Source organism: Oncorhynchus keta, chromosome 22, assembly GCF_023373465.1.
Source record: "Oncorhynchus keta strain PuntledgeMale-10-30-2019 chromosome 22, Oket_V2, whole genome shotgun sequence".
Taxonomy (NCBI): domain Eukaryota; kingdom Metazoa; phylum Chordata; class Actinopteri; order Salmoniformes; family Salmonidae; genus Oncorhynchus; species Oncorhynchus keta.
Genome location: NC_068442.1, coordinates 31,143,074 through 31,164,735, shown reverse-complemented (window position 1 = coordinate 31,164,735; position 21,662 = coordinate 31,143,074). Strand labels below are relative to the sequence as shown.

The following is a 21,662-nucleotide window of genomic DNA, read 5'->3' as shown; positions in this document are numbered from 1 at the left end:
CTGAGTTGGAGGACCGTTAAACTATTTTTCCCACACAGAGATCGTTTTTTCCCCCGAGTTCCCAGTTGTCGTGAATGCACTGAAGTTGGAGATTTCCAAACTCTGAATTCCCAGTTGTTATGAATGCGGCACAAGACTGTTCTCAGGGCAGGCTTGGTTGTAGATGTTTCAGTCTCGTTGGGGCCAATTTTTGCATTTTAGCTAACGCTAACCCCTTTCTTAACCGTAACCTCATTCTCCTAACCTGTCATGTTAATTATCTTAACCTGTACAAAAAGTCACTTCTGCTAGTCAAAAACCGGCATATCTGCCATGAGAACCGTATGATGAGATACAGCGTGTCATCCATCGACTGACAGATTGCTATAACATATTATGATGTGGTTAGCTGATAGTGATACTGAAAGATGCACCATGCAGAACTCGATCAACCATTTCCCGTTTTCTAAATTTCTAATAGCTCGCCTAATTTCAGTGTATGTAACAAAACAATCAAGTATAGTGTAGAGAATCATTGTACTATCTAAACCTCTGTAAAATATATATTCCATTACTAAAAATATTGTATTTTCAGATGTTTCAAGATGGTGTACAAAACCGAAAGTAATAGACAAAAAAAATAAATTGAAGAACGGGAAGCAAAGAAATAGTACACATAGAACATATCTACCCGCTTTTTAGAGATTCTTTCAACGAGAATGACAGATTTAAAACGAACATTTCTATATGAATTTGGTCGGGACGCCCAAAAAGCTACATATTGCAGTTTTACAACGCCTGGATAGGTATTTTATGATCTGGCATGCGTCAACAACGCCTGGACAGAGGATCGCGCCCACTGTACTGCATCCGACTTGATAACACCCAGGCCACTCGCACGGTAAATCTCATGCCCTTAAAAGGCGTTTTTCATAGTCTACGACAGTTTCAATATGAGCTGATGCTAAGCACACTGGTTCCGTTTTTATGTGCTCCTTTGCACACTCTTCTGGCGAATAAGGGAATAGCAGTGACCGTTTAATGGAAACAAGCTGCTCTTCAGAGAATATTCTGTTAGTCGGAAAGTTTTATGTCCAATTATATAGAATAAATGTATATAAAATGTAGTAAACAACATGCTAAATTTATTCCCCACTTTAATCATGGACTACTAGATAGACGTCTCGACTCAACAGCAACCATATTTGACAAAAAAATAGTATGTGTACATGAAATAACGTTACATACATTATTACACTGTAGTAGAGAATTCCCCCTACTGAGGGCACTGCATGACACTATTTAATTGACTGAGTTTTTTGTGCGCAATTATTTATGTTTGGCTCCGCTGAGTCTGGCTCTCCTCAAGTGAGGAAATATCGATCAGCGCATAGCCGCGATCTCAGACAAGCGACTGGTGCCCAGTTGCCCACTCTGTACATGAACTGATCATTCACCTTCGGATTGGTTATTGATATATGCACTAGCTAATAAGGGCCGGTGGTATTGGATCCCTATATATACAGTCAGTCCCCATGACTGTTCCTTTCAGTTGACATAAGAGTGGGATTTATGGCAGTGTATTCATGGGCTGCGCGTGTAAAAGTGAGTAGTGGTTATTGTTGTTAAGGCTGAGATTTGTGTGTGTTTACTATTACTGTTAGTAGTAGTTCCTATTGTTCGCTGTAACGTTATTATTGCGTTATATTACATGATCAGGTAACATGTTTGTTTAAATTCATAGTCCTTTGTTCTTTTTTATCACAATCATTCAGGGTGACTTCAAAACCATTTCTTGCCCAGGGACCCACTCCCAGGCAAACCGGTGACCCATGGACTCCCATCATACATTAACAAAAACAGCATCAGGTAAACGATCATGTCAAGGAGACGTAATCAATGCTTTGTATAGCACTGATGAAGCATAATACCGAAATGTATGGTCTTTGTTTTTGTTGCTCCTTGTACTGTTACCCTTTGTATTCTTTCGAGCATGGATTAAATTAAATATATTTTGTGATAGGTGGAGGGACGAAGCCTATAGCTAGCTCAGTGGCCAAAGCTGTAGTTTTCGAGATGATCGGTCTCTGGCAAGGGAGGAGCTATTTATTTTTGTTTTTATTACATATTCGATATATTTATTTATTCTGAACACATTTCCGTTTGTTGGCAATGTCAATTCTTGCAATTTTTTTTTCTAAATACTTACTTTTATGTTCGCTATCTGGACAGGCAAACTCTGCCAAGTACTAAACCTCTAACCCATAGCCACGGGAAGTAGGGGTGCTGAGGGTGCTGAAGGCCCCACAAAAAAATCTGAAAAATTAAATACAATTAATAAAAAAACTTGTGTACTATCCAGGTACCATCTCTGCTGATTACATCTGCCAATCACGTTCTCCATATGTAAGGTACTAAACACAGCTGATTACAGCTTGAACGAGATCTCAGTCTAACAAACTGCTATGGGAGGGAATTGTGCCACTGCTCATGCTCTGAAAATGTCGTTACCCGGAGAAGACATGTTTCCGGGGTGAGTAGGACGATTATGAGATGGATTTACGTCAGGATGCCACCGGGCCGCTAGCAAAGCCAGGACAAGAGAAATATTGGGACAGGATCATGGAAGGGTGAATTTCAGAGGAGGAGAAGAGGTCAAAGAGAATGAGGAAAGCAGAGGTTTAATTAGAATTTTATGAAGTTGGCAATTAAAAGGGAGATGGTGTGTCAAAGAAGACTGGGGTCAAGTACAAACACAGTGGGATGTCTGCCAGACTGGGTTCTGGAGGTGAAATGGAAGTGAATGATGGAGATTCAAGTGAGTTGGAAGGTGTGATGAGGAGCTCGGAGCCCAAGCCTTGCATCGATGGACATAGTTATGATAAAGATGAGTTTGGTCCAGTGGGAGTGAGATTCTTGGAGAAAGTGGATCCAGGCCTTTTGGCTGGTCCATATGTGGTATCAGGTTTGGTGGAAAAGTACTGTTAAATCGGTGAAGGTAACCCGAAGTGGACTTATGATGTTTGTTTGTGTTTCTTCCGCCCAGAGGGAGCTGGTGCTCCGTGCCACGCAACTCGGGTCAAGATCTGTTTCATGCTTTGCTCTTAGAAATAGGGTACTATTGAAAGGAGTGATTTCTGGAGTAGTGTTAAGTGTAGAGGTGGAGCAATTGAAGTTGAAGATCCCTGGTGTTTGTGACGCCTGTCGTTTGGTGTGATGCAAACCCGGTGGGGAACGTGGTGGAACAGAGGTGTCACATTCTGGCCTTTTGAGTTTTTAATCAGTCTTTACCCTACAAAGTCATGTTAGAATATATGAGTTATTCTGTTAGAGCTTTTGTGCCAAATCCACTGCAGTGTTTCAGTTGCCACGATTATGGTCATTCCACAGCAGTTTGTTGGAGGGTGATTCCAAGATGTGGGAAGTGTGTAGGAGAACATGGATTGTGGAGGATTTTGTAGTTTTGGCGGAAAAAGTTGTGTGTTTCAACTGTAGGTGTGCCCATGTTGCTGGGGATCGGGAGTGTCCGGTGCCAGAGAGGAAGGTTGAGTTGGCCACAGTCAGAGGTTGAGTTGGCTCTCCTGGCTAAATTAGGTGTTTTATGCTGAGGCATCGTCCAGTCCTGCTCCATGGCAGGAGCCTCCTTCTGCGCCGGTGCCCAGTCCAGGCACACCGTCCAGGCACACCGTCCAGTCCTGCTCCATGGCAGTTGACTAAACAGCTTGGAAAATTCCTGAAAATTATGTCATGGCTTTAGAAGCTTCTGATAGGCTAATTGACATCAGTTGAGTCTATTGGAGGTGTACCTGTGGATGTATTTCAAGGCCTACCTTCAAACTCAGTGCCTCTTTGCTTGACATCATATGAAAATCAAAATAAATCAGCCAAGTCCTCAGAAAAAAATTGTAGACCTCCACAAGTCTGGTTCATCCTTGGGAGCAATTTCCAAACACCTGAATGTACCACGTTCTTCTGTACAAACAATAGTATGCAAGTATAAACACCATGGGACCACGCAGCTGTCATAGAACGCATCTCCTTCCTGTGCGGTGTCTCCTAGAGATGAATGTACTTTGGTGCAAAAAGTTCAAATAAATCCCAGAACAACATCAAATGACCTTGTGAAGATGCTGGAGGAAACGGGTACAAAAGTATCTATATCCACAGTAAAACAAGTCTTATACTGACATAACCTGAAAGGCTGCTCAGCAAGGAAGAAGCCACTGCTCCAAAACCGTCATAAAAAAAGCCAGACTACGGTTTGCAACTGCACATGGGGACAAACATCGGACTTTTTGGAGAAATGTCCTCTGGTCTGATGAAACAAAAATAGTACTGTTTGGACATAATGAACATCGCTATGTTTGGAGGAAAAAGGGGGAGGCTTGCAAGCCGAAGAACACCATCCCAACCGTGAAGCACGGGGTGGCAGCATCATCTCTACTATTATTCTGACATTTCACATTCTTAAAATAAAGTGGTGATCCTAACTGACCTAAGACAGGGTATTTTTATAATATAATATAATGTCAGGAATAGTGAAAAACTGAGTTTAAATGTATTTGGCTAAGGTGTATGTAAACTTCCGACTTCAACTGTATATCTCATTGAAGGATGAAATAGTATGAATAAATTCATCAAAATAACATTTTTAATGAAAATACGTCAATCATTATTTTAATATGTTGGTAACCCATTGTATAAAAGTGATAATGCCCTCGAAGCCAGTGTTTGAAGGACATATTGGCACTAACAACACCGTGCCAATATATCCTTCAAACACCGTCTTTGGAGGATATATCACTTAACTAGGTATCATAGTGGTTATCCTATTACTTCACATGTGCTTTTCCGTCATGGCTGAAGTAAAGGTGTGATGCACAAGGGTTTTGTCTAGAAGAGATACAGCTTTTTTCAAAATTGTCTTTTCGTAGCAAGTTAGGAGAACTTACGCAGCAGGTTAGGAGAATTAGGTAATCGGGAGAGTCAGCAAAATGACGTTGCACGTGCAGCAACGCAAATATTGCGAGACTTCACTCTCACACAGTCAAAACAGTCCTACAATGTGATTTTCTGGATTTCTTTTTCTCATTTTGTCTGTCATAGTTGAAGTGTACCTATAATGCAAATTACAGGCCTCTCATCTTTTTAAGTGGGAGAACTTGCACAATTGGTGGCTGACTAAATACTTTTTTGCCCCACTGTAACTATGGTAGCAAATCAAATTGTATTGGTCACATGCGTTGAATACAACAGTGAAATGTTTACTTACAAGCCCTTAACAAATGCAGTTTTAAGAAAAGACCCCAAAAAATTAAAATAAATGTAAGAGATAAGAAAAACAAATAATTAAAGAGCAGCAGTAAATAACAATAGTGGGGCTATATACAGGGGGTACTGGTTCAGAGTCAATGTGTCAATGTGCGGGGGCACCGGTGTTGAGGTAGTTGAGGTAATTATGTACATGCAGGTAGGGTTATTAAAGTGGCTTTGCATAACTGAGAGTAGCAGCAGAATGGGGGGTAAAAATAGGTAGACATTTGATTAGCTGTTCAGAAGTCTTATGGCTTGGGGGTAGAAGCTGTTTAGAAGCCTCTTGGACCGAGACTTGGCGCTCCAGTACCGCTTGCCGTGCAGTAGCAGAGAGAACAGTCTATAACTAGGCTGGCTGGAGTCTTTGACAATTTTTAAGGCCTTCCTCTGACACCGTCTGGTATAGAGGCCCTGGGTGGCAGGAAGCTTTGCTCCGGTGATGTACTGGGCCGTACGCACTACCCTCTGTAGTGCCTTGCGGTCGGAGGCTGAGCAGTTGCCATACCAGGCAGTGATGCAACCCATCAGGATGCTCTCAATGGTGCAGCTGTAAAACCTTTTGTGGTTCTGAGGACCCATGCCAAATCTTTTTAGTCTCCTGAGGGGGAATAGGTTTTCTCATGCCCTCTTCATGACTGTCTTGGTGTGCTTGGACCATGTTAGTTTGTTGGTGATGTGGACGCCAAGGAACTTGAAGCTCTCAACCTGCTCCACTACAACCCTGTCAACAAGAATGGGGGCGTGCTTGGTCCTCCTTTTCCTGTAGTCCACAATCATCTCCATTGTCTTGATCACATTGAGGGAGAGGTTGTTGTCCTTGCACCACATGGTCAGGTCCCTGACCTCCTCCCTATAGGCTGTCTCATAGTTGTCAGTGATCAGGCCTACCACTGTTGTGTCATCAGCAAAGTTAATGAAAGGGCTTGAGTTTTCGAGCTCTACCCATAGATTTTGCAGTGACGTAGTGTCCCCATGAGTGACAGAACACTGAGCCAATCACGGCGCAACTTGGAGAAAATTAGCTAGCATAGAAGATATTTAGCACGTCTGGTAGGCTCGTGTAACTGGGCAGCACTCGGCTGTGCTTCCCTTTGTAGTCTGTAACAGTTTTTTTTATTTATTTCACCTTTATTTAACCAGGTAGGCTAGTTGAGAACAAGTTCTCATTTGCAACTGCGACCTGGCCAAGATAAAGCATAGCAGTGTGAGCAGACAACACAGAGTTACACATGGAGTAAACAATTAACAAGTCAATAACACAATACGAAAAAAAAAAAGTCTATACATTGTGTGCAAAAGGCATGAGGTAGGCGAATAATTACAATTTTGCAGATTAACACTGGAGTGATAAATGATCAGATGGTCATGTACAGGTAGAGATATTGGTGTGCAAAAGAGCAGAAAAGTAAGTAAATAAAAACAGTATGGGGATGAGGTAGGTAAATATTTGTGGGCTATTTGCCGATAGACTATGTACAGCTGCAGCGATCGGTTAGCTTCTCAGATAGCTGAAGTTTACAGTTAGTGAGGGAGATGTAAGTCTCCAGCTTCAGTGATTTTTGCAATTTGTTCCAGTCACTGGCAGCAGAGAACTGGAAGGAAAGGCGGCTAAAGGAGGTGTTGGCTTTGGGGATGACCAGAGAGAAATACCTGCTGGAGCGTGTGCTATGGGTGGGTGTTGTTATCGTGACCAGTGAGCTGAGATAAGGCAGAGCTTTACCTAGCATAGACTTGTAGATGTCCTGGAGCCAGTGGGTATGGCGACGAATATGTAGCGAGGGCCAACTGACTAGAGCATACAGGTCGCAGTGGTGGGTGGAAAAAGGCCATTTGGCCAACAAAACGGATGGCACTGTGATAGACTGCATCCAATTTGCTGAGTAGTGTATTGGAAGCTATTTTGTAGGTAGGAGGTAGGAGCAAGCCTATGTAATGCTTTGTAGGTTAGCAGTTAGGTTAGGAGTAATATGATAGAAAATGTTGGTTCTATTCAAGATTCTAGCAGCCGTGTTTAGCACTAACTTAAGTCTATTTATTGCTTTATCCGGGGAGCCGGAAAGTAGAGCATTGCAGTAGTCTAACCTAGAAGTGACAAAAGCATGGGTACATTTTTAAGGAATACTCTTTAAGGAATACCTAGGATAGGATAAGTAATCCTTCTCACCCCCCCCCCCTAAAAGATTTAGATGCACTATTGTAAAGTGACTGTTCTACTGGATGTCATAAGGTGAATGCACCAATTTGTAAGTCGCTCTGGATAAGAGCGTCTGCTAAATGACTTAAATGTATTTTTCTGCATAATTTGTGGACAGAACGTTTCTGATTTTTGCAATGCTATGTAGATGGAAAAAAGCTGTCCTTGAAACAGTCTTGATATGTTTGTCAAAAGAGAGATCAGGGCCCAGAGTAACAACTGTACAACCATCAAGATGAATTGTCAGATTCAATAGAAGATCTCTTTGTTTCTTGGGACCTAGAACTAGCATCTCTGTTTTGTCCGAGTTTAAAAGTAGAACATTTGCCACCATCCACTTCCTTTGCTTCCAGGTAGGGCAATTTTGGGGCTTCAATTCACTTTCCATCTGACTGCCACTGAGCAGACTTTGAGTGTCTGCTTGGAGGACCTTAAACAGTATGCCTCAGCACTACTTCTGTGCATGTTGCTCTTCTCGTGCTCTTCTACCCTTTGGTGAACATGTTTCCAATCTGTCATTCCACTCATAAAAATACTGCTGTCAGTAGGCTTTGGAAATGCCATACAAATTGAACAGTATAACGCATGGCTTTCTTCATTGTAAGACAGCCATTTCTGATTGGTGCAGTCTTCCAAACAGAAAAGGTTTAGATTCACGCATAGGGTGGAAACAAAAAAAAGTTTTTAGGTCATCTGACTTGGGTCTCTGTAACGTTTGTTGTCAGAAAGAGACCAAGGTGCAGCGCGGTGAGTGTTCATGATTCTTGAATTACTCTGCACACCAAACAAAAAGAATCACGAACGTCACGTTCTGCAGTCTTCACATAGCTAACAAAAAAAAAACAAGATCCCACAAACACCAAAAGGAGAATGGCAACTTAAATGTGATCCCCAATCAGAGACAACGATAAACAGCTGCCTCTGATTGGGAACCACACTCGGCAAAAAACTAAGAAATAGAATACATAGAAATAAAGAAACTAGAATGCCCACCCTAGTCACACCCTGGCCTAACCAAAATAGAGAATAAAAGTCTCTCTATGGCCAGGGCGTGACAGTCTCTTGAAATACTCAAAAGGCATCCTGGCCTTCTCTGACTCTCTCTTCCACTTCCACTGGACTGGGCCTGTCATCAGCGTCAATGCTCACTTCTACTGGACTGGGCCTGTCATCAACATCAATACTCACTTCCACTGGACTGGGCCTGTCATCAACATCAATGCTCACTTCCACTGGACTGGGCCTGTCATCAACATCAATGCTCACTTCCACTGGACTGGGCCTGTCATCAGCGTCAATGCTCACTTCTACTGGACTGGGCCTGTCATCAACATCAATGCTCACTTCTACTGGACTGGGCCTGTCATCAACATCAATGCTCACTTCTACTGGACTGGGCCTGTCATCAACATCAATGCTCACTTCCACTGAAACTGGACTGGGCCAGTCATCAACGTCAATGCTCACTTCCACTGAAACTGGACTGGGCCTGTCATCAACATCAATGCTCACTTCCACTGGACTGGGCCTGTCATCAACATCAATGCTCACTTCCACTGGACTGGGCCTGTCATCAACATCAATGCTCACTTCCACTGGACTGGGCCTGTCATCAACATCAATGCTCACTTCCACTGAAACTGGGCCTGTCATCAACGCTCTCTTCCACTTCCACTGGACTGGGCCTGTCATCAACATCAATGCTCACTTCCACTGGACTGGGCCTGTCATCAACATCAATGCTCACTTCCACTGGACTGGGCCTGTCATCAACGTCAATGCTCACTTCCACTGGACTGGGCCTGTCATCAACATCAATGCTCACTTCCACTGGACTGGGCCTGTCATCAACATCAATGCTCAATTCCACTGGACTGGGCCTGTCATCAACATCAATGCTCACTTCCACTGGACTGGGCCTGTCATCAACGTCAATGCTCACTGCCACTGAAACTGGACTGGGCCTGTCATCAACATCAATGCTCACTTCCAATGAAACTGGACTGGGCCTGTCATCAACATCAATGCTCACTTCCACTGAAACTGGACTGGACCTATCATCAAACTGGATATGAATAAAATAATATATAAATTAACTAATAAAGGCCCAATTGTGAAAAACTAAAAAAACACTGCAGCAGCCCCACTATTTAATATCAAGTGAATGAATGAATGACAACACAACATGTTTTTTTGTGTGGCTTTACTCGCCGTTCACACAGGACTGTTGGCATAATGTTGAGTTTCAATGCGTTGTCTAGTAAGAGGTGAAGTGGTAGGAACCGTGGCGATGAGGATCATAACTACAGTAGCAAATCACTGTAGCCATATTCTCCCGCACCAACTATACATTTGAGTGGGAAAGGACTTGATTGGTTTTACAATATGTATACTATTTGCAACCAATGTCTAGCACTTTGATGTTAGAATCGGTGGTACTAGTAGTAATAGTACCAAATAAGTAGTTCTTTTTTACATTTACTTGCATTTGAGTGAAGACTTGATTCTTTTGTCTCTTAAATTTTCAACCCCACCCTTTTTACTCTGCTCTTCCATTTTCTATTGTAGCTAGTTTTCGAGCTGTCACTGTCAGTGTCAATGTGAGTGTGAGCGAGACAAAGGGGGCGGGGCTATGGGTTGCATAGACATAATACGGAACCCAAACCGGCTGCGCGAGTGCGCCATCATGCGCTATCATGCATACATTTATTTTGTCCCCCTACACCAAATGCGATCATGACACACAGGTTAAAATATTTTAAAAATATTTTTAATATTTAACTCAGAAACAATTAAATTAATTTGGGGACAGGTCAAAAAACATTAAACATGTATGGCAATTTAGCATGCACTTGATAACTAATTTGTCCAATTTAGCTAGCTTGCTGTTGCTAGCTAATTTGTCCTGGGATATAAACATTGAGTTGTTATTTTACCTGAAATGCACAAGGTCCTCTACTCCGACAATTAATCCACACATAAATGGCCAACCGAATCATTTCTAGTCATCTCTCTTCCTTCACAGCTTTTTCATCTTTGAACTTATATGGTGATTGGCATCTAAACTTTCATAGTATTACCACGACGACCGGCAAAACAGTTAGTATTTCAATCACCCACGTGGGTATAAATCAAATCAAAATCAAATTTATGTATATAGCCCTTCATACATCAGCTGATATCTCAAAGTGCTGTACAGAAACCCAGCCTAAAACCCCAAACAGCAAGCAATGCAGGTGTAGAAGCACGGTGGCTAGGAAAAACTCCCTAGAAAGGCCAAAACCTAGGGAGAAACCTAGAGAGGAACCAGGCTATGTGGGGTGGCCAGTCCTCTTCTGGCTGTGCCGGGTGGAGATTATAACAGAACATGGCCAAGATGTTCAAATGTTCATAAATGACCAGCATGGTCAAATAATAGTAAGGCAGAACAGTTGAAACTGGAGCAGCAGCATGGCCAGGTGGACTGGGGACAGCAAGGAGTCATCATGTCAGGTAGTCCTGGGGCATGGTCCTAGGGCTCAGGTCCTCTGAGAGAGAGAGAAAGAAAGAGAGAAGGATAGAATTAGAGAACGCACACTTAGATTCACACAGGACACCGAATAGGACAGGAGAAGTACTCCAGATATAACAAACTGACCCTAGCCCCCCGACACAAACTACTGCAGCATAAATACTGGAGGCTGAGACAGGAGGGGTCAGGAGACACTGTGGCCCCATCCAAGGACACCCCCGGACAGGGCCAAACAGGAAGGATATAACCCCACCCACTTTGCCAAAGCACAGCCCCCACACCACTAGAGGGATATCTTCAACCACCAACTTACCATCCTGAGACAAGGCTGAGTATAGCCCACAAAGATCTCCGCCACGGCACAACCCAAGGGGGGCGCCAACCCAGACAGGATGACCACAACAGTGAATCAACCCACTCAGGTGACGCACCCCCTCTAGGGACGGCATGAGAGAGCCCCAGTAAGCCAGTGACTCATGGCACGTGAGTATAACCAATGAGGAGATGGCACGTGGGTACCTGCTTCTATAAACCAATGAGGAGATGGGAGAGGCAACGCGATCAGCGTCAGAAATGAAAAGGAGTTCTATTTTAGCCCTTGGCAACGCAGACGCTCGTTGGCTCGCGCGAGCAGTGTGGGTGCAATAATTGAATAACATAGATTTCTAAATTTATTTTGCAACGCGATGCGAGCGGTGTGGTGTCAGCCTATTAGTTTGGAACAGACCAACGAACCTGGGGGAAGGGGGTTGGCCCGTGTTGCTCAACATTCTGCCAACTTTTTTATTAGTAGTAAAAAATTTAAAAGGCAGGCGTCCCACCTGCCCAGAGGTTGACCAGCCCACCAGGAATTATCCCGGTGCTCAGTTCGCATAGGCCCCCACCCTATGTCTTACCAGAGGCTGCTGTTCTATCCTGCCGATAGTGTATAACCCACCAGCTGTATGTTCTTAATGTCGTCATTCAGCCACGACTCTGTGAAACATAAAATATTACAGTTTTTAATGTCCCGTTGGTAGGATATACGTGCTTTCCGTTCGTCCCATTTATTTTCCAGCAATTGAACGTTAGCAAGCAGGACGGAAGGCAAAGGCAGATTAGCCACTCGTTGCCTGATCCTCACACGGCACCCTGACCTTTTTCCGCAAAATCTCTTTTTCCTTCTCCAGCGAAGGCTGGGTATCTGGGCCTGGTCGGGGGTCTGTAGTATCTCCCTCCTGTCCGACTCATTGAAGAAAAACTCTTAGTCTAATCTGGAGGTGAGTAATCGCAGTTCTGATGTCCAGAAGCTCTTGTCGGTCATACTACTCTATATTGCTTGTCCTCGTGTGTCCGTTCATGTTTTTCAGCATAAAGTACTCTGCAGCCACTTTGTGTGGACACCAGGTGAGGCCACACACAGATTCTTGTTCAAACACTGTCCCTTTAACGACCTTATTTTCTCAATAACAGTCTCTCGCCTTCACTTCTAGGTTATATCAGCCGTGTCTGTGAACCCCTCCTGCATCTGAACTTGCTACATAGAGTGCACAGAATGATCAGAGGTGAGAGGTTACTTGGTCAGGCCAAGAGGAAGTATTATTAAAGAGATGCTTTACATTGAAATACAGATAGAGATGCAGTAGTCCCAGAGTTAATGATCCAAGGTCAGTTTTGCATTTCACCTCCTGATTATGACTGACAGTGTTAGACTAAAAAAAACACATGCTCTCTCTCTCTCTCATCTACAGGTATGTTTTGATGTGAGAGAGGATGCCAACCCCCAGTCCAGTCATCGCCACCTCACCCGCTCTTAAAATAAGTGTCTCTAGTCAGCCCCAAAGGTTATGTCATTATGATGAACTGAGAGAACATTAGGGTAGCACTGTAATTCATTAATCATATGCTGCCTTCCCTGCTCCTCTGTTCTTACCTCTTTCCCTTTCTGTCTTTTACACCTCTCTTGCCACCTCTTTCTTCCTCTGTTTTTATAATGCACAACAGATGTGCATTGAAGTAAAGATTGAACTTGTATTTATAATATAGTATTACAATTAGAATATTTATAATGCATGTATTTATAACACTTGGATAATTAACTTCTTTCAATAAAGCATTTCACATTCTCTACTGGTTGAAATTAAGTCTCTCATTTGATTAAATACTACACCTATTCTGTGCTAGATCAACGCAAATGAAGGAAATTAGATATTGAGATGAACCGGTTTTAGAGTATTTACATGATGCATAGGAAGTGTAGTGTAGTGTAATGTTTTTCAATTATATTCTATTTCTGTTTATATGAATTACAAATCAACCTTTAACTAGTTAAATAATGTGTAACCATTGATGTCCCAGGACCAAGATTGGCAAACACTGTTGAAGTGCATACACGCAGACACAGCATCATTCAAAGACTGGAATTTGATACTCCTGGTATTGGATATGACTGAAATTACATTAATTCATTAATTCATACCTGAACTGCACCTCTATTTGCCATGGTAGAGTACATGATTAGAGAATATATTACATGTACGGGCTACAATGTGGGGATCTCATGTATGGTAATAACTACACGTATATCCAATCCAAAGTTAAATCTAGAATTGGCTTCCTATTTCGCAACAAAGCATCCTTCACTCATGCTGCCAAACATACCCCTGTAACTGACCATCCTACCAATCCTCGACTTTGGCGATGTCATTTACAAAATAGCCTCCAATACCCTACTCAACAAATTGGATGCAGTCTATCACAGTGCAATCCGTTTTGTCACCAAAGCCCCATATACTACCCACCATTGCGACCTGTACGCTCTCTTTGGCTGGCCCTCGCTTCATACTCGTCGCCAAACCCACTGGCTCCATGTCATCTACAAGACCCTGCTAGGTAAAGTCCCCCCTTATCTCAGCTCGCTGGTCACCATAGCATCTCCCACCTGTAGCACACGCTCCAGCAGGTATATCTCTCTAGTCACCCCCAAAACCAATTCTTTCTTTGGCCGCCTCTCCTTTCAGTTCTCTGCTGCCAATGACTGGAACGAACTACAAAAATCTCTGAAACTGGAAACACTTATCTCCCTCACTAGCTTTAAGCACCAACTGGCAGAGCATGTTACAGATTACTGCACCTGTACATAGCCCACCTATAATTGAGCCCAAACAACTACCTCTTTCCCAACTGTATTTAATTCATTTATTGATTTATTTTGCTCCTTTGCACCCCATTATTTTTATTTCTACTTTGCACATTCTTCCACTGCAAAACTACCATTCCAGTGTTTTACTTGCTATATTGTATTTACTTTGCCACCATGCCCTTTTTTGCCTTTACCTCCCTTCTCACCTCATTTGCTCACATCGTATATAGACTTGTTTCTACTGTATTATTGACTGTATGTTTGTTTTACTCCATGTGTAACTCTGTGTCGTTGTATCTGTCGAACTGCTTTGCTTTATCTTGGCCAGGTCGCAATTGTAAATGAGAACTTGTTCTCAACTTGCCTAACTGGTTAAATAAAGGTGAAATAAATAAATAAATAAAAAAAATAAAAAAAAATATACGACTTGCATCCTTGGCACAAAGTTACATTCTAGTCAATCCATCAGCTTCGTCAATGTCATTCACTGTTTTGAAGTTGATACAACTGGCTATGATAGTTGAGGTTCATAGCTAGGTTCTGAACTACTATGTAAAACCTAACGTTTTAGGGTCCATACACAGATCGGCTACAACGCTAGCTACACATCCATGGGCATACAGGTATGTTTATCCTCGACTGCACAATAAGCAAGAAAATAGTTAGCTAACTACGTTATTTCATCGATCTGAATTGCATATATCAGCAAGGCAAGATTACAAGATTGTACATTCGATTCGCAGTAAATGCTTTAGCTAGCTAGATTCTTTCACAAGACGAGTCTGGTTTGCTAGTTGTTTCAGGAGTCCCTAAAACATTAAACAACCAGGAAGACAAGTTCATACTCATGTCGCAACACCCATAAAGCTAGCCAGCTAGCTGGCTAATGTTAACTAGCCAGCTAGTTTGCTAAATCGCGATTTTCGTAAATGAACTTAATGATATAACAATATGCATAATCGTTTGTCTACATTAACTAACATATTCCTATCAACTGTACATTTGTTTTGCAGGATTCGTAATGACGTTATAATAACTTACATTTACTTCCATCGATGAAGAAAGTCTCATTTAAAAAAAAAAACTTTAATGTAGAATAGGCTGTATACATACAAGAAGTACACAAATAGACAATGATCTGTAGGAAGTCTCCAGCCTTGGGTCGCAACGCGTCAAATTCGTCATGGGAACCAATCGATATGATTGGTCATCACACAGCGGTCGCCGCTGGTTATTTGTGTAAAGTTGGGAAAAGTTGTATATTTTTCACCAGCTACCACGCACCACCCAAATGTCCTCAGACTCTTCGCTTTTTTACCTTCCATTGAAAATGAATCAGAAGCGGTGTTTCACCGCAAGGCATCTTGTGCTATGTACACCGGGCATACGGTCAGGGAACAGTATGCATGTAAAACAAGTATTTCAAATACATTCGCGTGAAAACACAGTTTGTAAAGCAAATGTATTCTGCTGAAAAGAGAAGACTAATCTGTCTGTAAGCTACGAAAGTGATCAATTTACAAATAGCGCTATTGAGCAAACAGCATTGTTTTACAAAGTAAAACAAGAGAGAGATCGACAAGGTTTTGGCAGTAGCACTTCGGCCTTTACCGGTGAGTGAGTTGGGCATCATTGGGTGAGTCAGTGAAAATTGAATGCTTTAAAAATAAAATCCCTTCTCATATTGTACAATATGTCTCCACACACCTATGTTATTGATGGATTCAAGACATGGTCGTTTTATTGATCTCATTGTCAAAGTAGCCTGTCATTTCGATAATTTGAGAGGTATTAAAACGTATTCTGCTAAAGTCTCCAGTCAAATAAAAGTATGTAGAATTGATTATAAAAGGTTTATAAAAGGCCACATTTTTTCCGGAACCCAGGCTACAAAAGTGTTTTCCTATGGGCAACTTCTGCAAGCGCCTCTACTTTACTGCTCTATGCCAGTACACAAAAGCGATGATAATGCATGCAATTCTTTATTATAAAAGGTGATTTTCTTTTTCAAGAGCCCCATAGGGCTCACTTTTTGTTCCGGCACCTCCCAATTTACAAATTGAGCAAAATTCAACTGTTGTTTTTCTTGACCCAAGCAATGTCACTTGTCGGTGTGTGTTTCAGGGTCAGCATGGCTACTCTGGCCTGTGGCTGGACAGCGATTTTGGCAGTGGGCATAGCCGAGCACGGCCTCACTGCACCAGCTATAGCAGCCCTCGGCTCTCTGCTGAGGAGGACTTCACCCATGACTCTCTGGACACCCTGGACTCTCCCTGAGGAGGACAGTCTCTCACCTCTCACATATATTTTTTTCTATTTAAAAAAAAAATTATGTCTCTTAATGCTGTGCAAGTATCATTGTGTTTCTCATTTCTACCTGCAGGTGGAGATAGAGGCACATTTATTAAAGGAAGTAACCTACCACATATGGATGACAGTCAGGTTTTTAAATTTTTTTCTTTATTTAACCAGGCAAGTCAGTTAAGAACAAATTCTTATTTTCAATGACGGCCTAGGAACAGTGGGTTAACTGCCTGTTCAGGGGCAGAACGACAGATTTGTACCTTGTCAGCTCAGGGGTTTGAACTTGTAACCTTCCGGTTACTAGTCCAACGCTCTAACCCCTGCCGCCCCAGGTTGGGGTGTTCTGTGAAGGTAGAGACAGGAGGCAAGAGGAGCATCCTTGATGCTGGCCACGATGGAGATTGCAGTGAAGACCCTTCATAGCCAGGGTCAGAGGAGTGCAATAGATAATGAGAGGAATGACTTAAGGTTCTGATTGAGGATTTTCTGCTTTTCAAATGGACGTGTAGAAATTATGGGGATTTATCACAATTTCTTCTCAGACAAGACATTTCAAGTTGAAGAAGGAGTGTGCTAATCAAATCCAAATGTATTTGTCACATGCACCGAATACAACATTTCACCTTACCGTGTAATGCTTACTTATAAGCCCTTAACCAACAATACAGTTAAAGAAATTGAGTTAAGAAAATATTTGCAAAATAAACTAAAGTAAAAAAAAAAAAAAAAAAAAAAGTGACACAATAAAATAACAATAATGAGGCTATATACAAGGGGTATCAGCTTCTTGATATGCCATACCTGTCAGGGGGATTATCTTGGCAAAGGAGAAATGCTCACTAACAGGGATGTAAACACATTTGTGCGCAATATTTGGGAGAAATACATTTTTTGGGCATATGGGAAAAACATTTGATATTTTATTTCACACTTATATTTTTGTTCAGTATGTGTGTGTATGTGTATATACACTGCTAAAAAAAAGGGAACACTTAAACAACACAATGTAACTCCAAGTCAATCACACTTCTGTGAAATCAAACTGTCCACTTAGGAAGCAACACTGATTGACAATACATTTCACATGCTGTTGTGCAAATGGAATAGACAACAGGTGGAAATTATAGGCAATTAGCAAGACACCCTCAATAAAGGGGTGGTTCTGCAGGTGGTGACCACAGACCACTTCTCCGTTCCTATGCTTCCTGGCTGATGTTTTGGTCACTTTTGAATGCTGGCGGTGCTTTCACTCTAGTGGTAGCATGAGACGGAGTCTACAACCCACACAAGTGGCTCAGGTGGTGAAGCTCATCCAGGATGGCACATCAATGCGAGCTGTGGCAAGAAGGTTTGCTGTGTCTGTCAGCGTAGTGTCCAGAGCTTGGAGGCACTACCAGGAGACAGGCCAGTACATCAGGAGACGTGGAGGAGGGCAACAACCCAGCAGCAGGACCGCTACCTCCGCCTTTGTGCAAGGAGGAGCAGGAGGAGCACTGCCAGAGCCCTGCAAAATGACCTCCACCAGGCCACAAATGTGCATGTGTCTGCTCAAACGGTCAGAAACAGACTCCATGAGGGTGGTATGAGGGCCCGATGTCCACAGGTGGGGGTTGTGCTTATACAGCCCAACACCGTGCAGGACGTTTGGCATTTGCCAGAGAACACCAAGATTGGCAAATTCGCCACTGGCACCCTGTGCTCTTCACAGATGGAAGCAGGTTCACACTGAACACATGTGACAGACGTGACAGTCTGGAGACACCGTGGAGAACGTTCTGCTGCCTGCAACATCCTCTAACATGACCGGTTTGAGGGTGGGTCAGTCATGGTGTGGGGTGGCATTTCTTTGGGGGGCCGCACAGCCCTCAATGTGCTCGCCAGAGGTAGCCTGACTGCCATTAGGTACCGAGATGAGATCCTCAGACCTCTTGTGAGACCATATGCTGGTGCGGTTGGCCCTGGGTTCCTCCTAATGCAAGACAATGCTAGACCTCATGTGGCTGGAGTGTGTCAGCAGTTCCTGCAAGAGGAAGGCATTGATGCTATGGACTGGCCTGCCCGTTCCCCAGACCTGAATCCAATTGAGCACATCTGGGACATCATGTCTCGCTCCATCCACCAACGTGGCGTTGCACCACAGACTGTCCAGGAGTTGACGGATGCTTTAGTCCAGGTCTGGGAGGAGATCCCTCAGGAGACCACCCGCCACCTCATCAGGAGCATGCCCAGGCGTTGTAGGTCATACAGGCACGTGGAGGCCACACACACTACTGAGCCTAATTTTGACTTGTTTTAAGGACATTGCATCAAAGTTGGATCAGCCTGTAGTGTGGTTTTCCACTTTAATTTTGAGTGTGACTCCAAATCCAGACCTCCATGGGTTGATGCATTTGATTTCCATTGATAATTTTTGTGTGATTTTATTGTCAGCACATTCAACTATGTAATGAAAAAAAGTATTTAATAAGAATATTTCATTCATTCAGATCGAGGATGTGTTATTTTAGTGTTCCCTTTCTTTTTTTCTTTTTTTGTATATATATATATATATATATATACACACATTGAGTGTACAAAACATTAGAAACACCTTCCTAATATTGAGTTGCACCCTCTTTTACCCTCAGAACAGCCTCAATTTGTCGAAGCATGGACTCTACAAGGTGTTAAGTGATCCACAGGAATCCATTTCTCAATTGTCTTTAGGCTTAAAAATCCTTCTTCAACCTGTCTCCCCTCCTTCATCTACACTGATTGAAGTGACATCAGTAAGGGATCAAAGCTTTCACCTGAATTCACCTGGTCAGGGATATGTTGTTTGTTAACATGACAGCACTTTTTCTTTTTTTGATTGAGTGCCATTTAGGTTAGGCTATATGATTGGAGAAACCTGCATGATGTAAAAAGTGTCATTCTCATTATGTTGTCATACATTTTATCTCCAGCCTACAGACTACAGAAAAAGCGACATATTCTTTCTACCATATCCTTTTTTAAGTTGGATAGTTTTTTTGACGGAACGTTGGTGGAGAGCTGCGGACATGCATCTCTCCAACAGCAACCTGTTTTGCGCCCTTGCCATTGATAAAGTGGGCACTGCTTATCAAAGGGTGTCATCAGTGTTCACCTAAAATGCCCATATACCACTGGTTGAGAGAAATTGTCAATGTTTTTGGGTAGATTCATGTGAGGTTTTATGTGTTTATGTGTTGTTGGACGTGACCTAATCCTGTCTAATGAGCGGGCCGGCAGTGGTTTAAGCTGTTTTCTAGTGACATTTTTTTGATACATCCATAACAATGAACTAATGATACGCGAATTCACCTGGTATAGAAAATGTGCTCTCTCGTCAAGACGCTATTGTTTCAGAGGAACTAGCCAAAAACATAGATAACAAATCACTTCAAACTAGCTGCATTTCATTAGACCTTTTTTCTATAGATATTTATTTGTGTATGTATAGTCATGGCCAAAAGTTTTGAGAATGACACAAATATTAATTTTCACAAAGTCTGCTGCCTCAGTTTGTATGATGGCAATTTGCATATACTCCAGAATGTTATGAAGAGTGATCAGATGAATTGCAATTAATTGCAAAGTCCCTCTTTGCCATGCAAATGAACTAAACCCCCCCCCCCCCAAAAAAAATCACTGCATTTCAGCCCTGCCACAAAAGGACCAGCTGACATCATGTCAGTGATTCTCTCATTAACACAGGTGTGAGTGTTGACGAGGATGCCTGTCATGCTGATTGAGTTTCAATAACAGACTGGAAGCTTCAAAAGGAGGGTGGTGCTTGGAATCATTGTTCTTCGTCTGTCAACCATGGTTACCTGCAAGGAAACATGTGCCATTATCATTGCTTTGCACAAAAAGGGCTTCACAGGCAAGGATATGGCTGCCAGTAAGATTGCGCCTAAATCAACCATTTATCGAATCATCAAGAACTTCAAGGAGAGCGGTTCAATTGTTGTGAAGAAGTCTTCAGGGCGCCCAAGAAAGTCCAGCAAGCGCCAGGACCGTCTCCTAAAATCGATTCAGCTGCGGGATCGGGGCACCACCAGTACAGAGCTTGCTCAGGAATGGCAGCAGGTAGGTGTTAGTGTATCTGAACGCACAGTGAGGCGAAGACTTTTGGAGGATGGCCTGGTGTCAAGAAGGGCAGCAAAGAAGCCATTTCTCTCCAGGAAAAACATCAGGGACAGACTGATATTAATTTTCTCTGATGAATCCCCTTTCCGATTGTTTGGGGCATCCGGAAAAAAGCTTGCCCGCAGAAGACAAGGTGAGAGCTACTATCAGTCATGTGTTATGCCAACAGTAAAGCATCCTGAGACCATTCATGTGTGGGGTTGCTTCTCAGCCAATGGAGTGGGCTCACTCACAATTTTGCCTAAGAACACAGCCATGAATAAAGAATGGTACCAACACATCCTCCGAGAGCAACTTCTCCCAATCATTCAGGAACAATTTGATGACGAACAATGCCTTTTCCAGCATGATGGAGCACCTTGCCATAAGACAAAAGTGGCTCGGGGAACAAAATATTGATATTTTGTGTCCATGGACAGGAAACTCACCAGACCTTAATCCCATTGAGAACTTGTGGTCTATCCTCAAGAGGAGGGTAGACAAACAAAACCCCACAAATTCTGACAAACTCCAAGCATGGATTATGCAAGAATGGGCTGCCATCAGTCAGGATGTGGCCCAGAAGTTAATTGACAGCAATAAAAGCCAATAAAAAGCCTTTCAATAAAAGTCTTTGACACTTATGAAATGCTTGTAATTATACTTCAGTATTCCACAGTAACATCTGACAAAAATATCTAAAGACACTGAGGCAGCAGACTTTGTGAAAATTAATATTTGTGTCATTCTCAAAACTTTTGGCCATGACTGTACATAAAAATGATGCTGATTCATGATTTCTACTGGCTGAGAAAGGCTGCCTGCCTGTCTGTCTCATCCCGACTAACCCGACACGTTCATTACTATGAGACAGCTGGAGATCGAATTTGAATATTGAAACAATGTTGCGTTTATACAAATCTCTGCTGTTGAAAACTAAATGCTAGTCTAAAAGAAATGTGAGATAATGTCTAGATGCTTTTTATAGTGCAGATCAAGTTTAGAAATTGCCTGACTGGGCTGATGAGACAGTGGATTGTGCAGTCAGATGGAACACAGTAAATAGACATTATGTCCATTGTATAATGTTTTTATAAACTGTTACCAAC

The 21,662-nt window shown here is 42.5% G+C and overlaps 2 long non-coding RNA genes across 3 annotated transcripts; one reads left to right on the top strand and one right to left on the bottom strand.

Moving 5' to 3' along the window:
- The first annotated feature begins 994 nt into the window (after window positions 1-994).
- Window positions 995-17,147, top strand: LOC118401317 (uncharacterized). 2 transcript variants are annotated; one of them, XR_004829228.2, is made up of 5 exons: window positions 995-1,584; window positions 1,755-1,848; window positions 12,167-12,541; window positions 12,728-14,741; window positions 16,243-17,147. It is a non-coding gene; the product is annotated as an uncharacterized LOC118401317 (long non-coding RNA). The 2 variants fall into 2 exon arrangements; XR_008075513.1 differs by lacking the exons at window positions 995-1,584; window positions 1,755-1,848 and having other exon boundaries at window positions 11,981-12,541.
- On the bottom strand, window positions 10,235-15,723 carry LOC127910625 (uncharacterized). Its single transcript, XR_008075511.1, has 2 exons — window positions 15,160-15,723; window positions 10,235-11,013 (listed from the first exon to the last, which is right to left on the bottom strand). It is a non-coding gene; the product is annotated as an uncharacterized LOC127910625 (long non-coding RNA).
- Window positions 17,148-21,662: the final 4,515 nt, after the last annotated feature.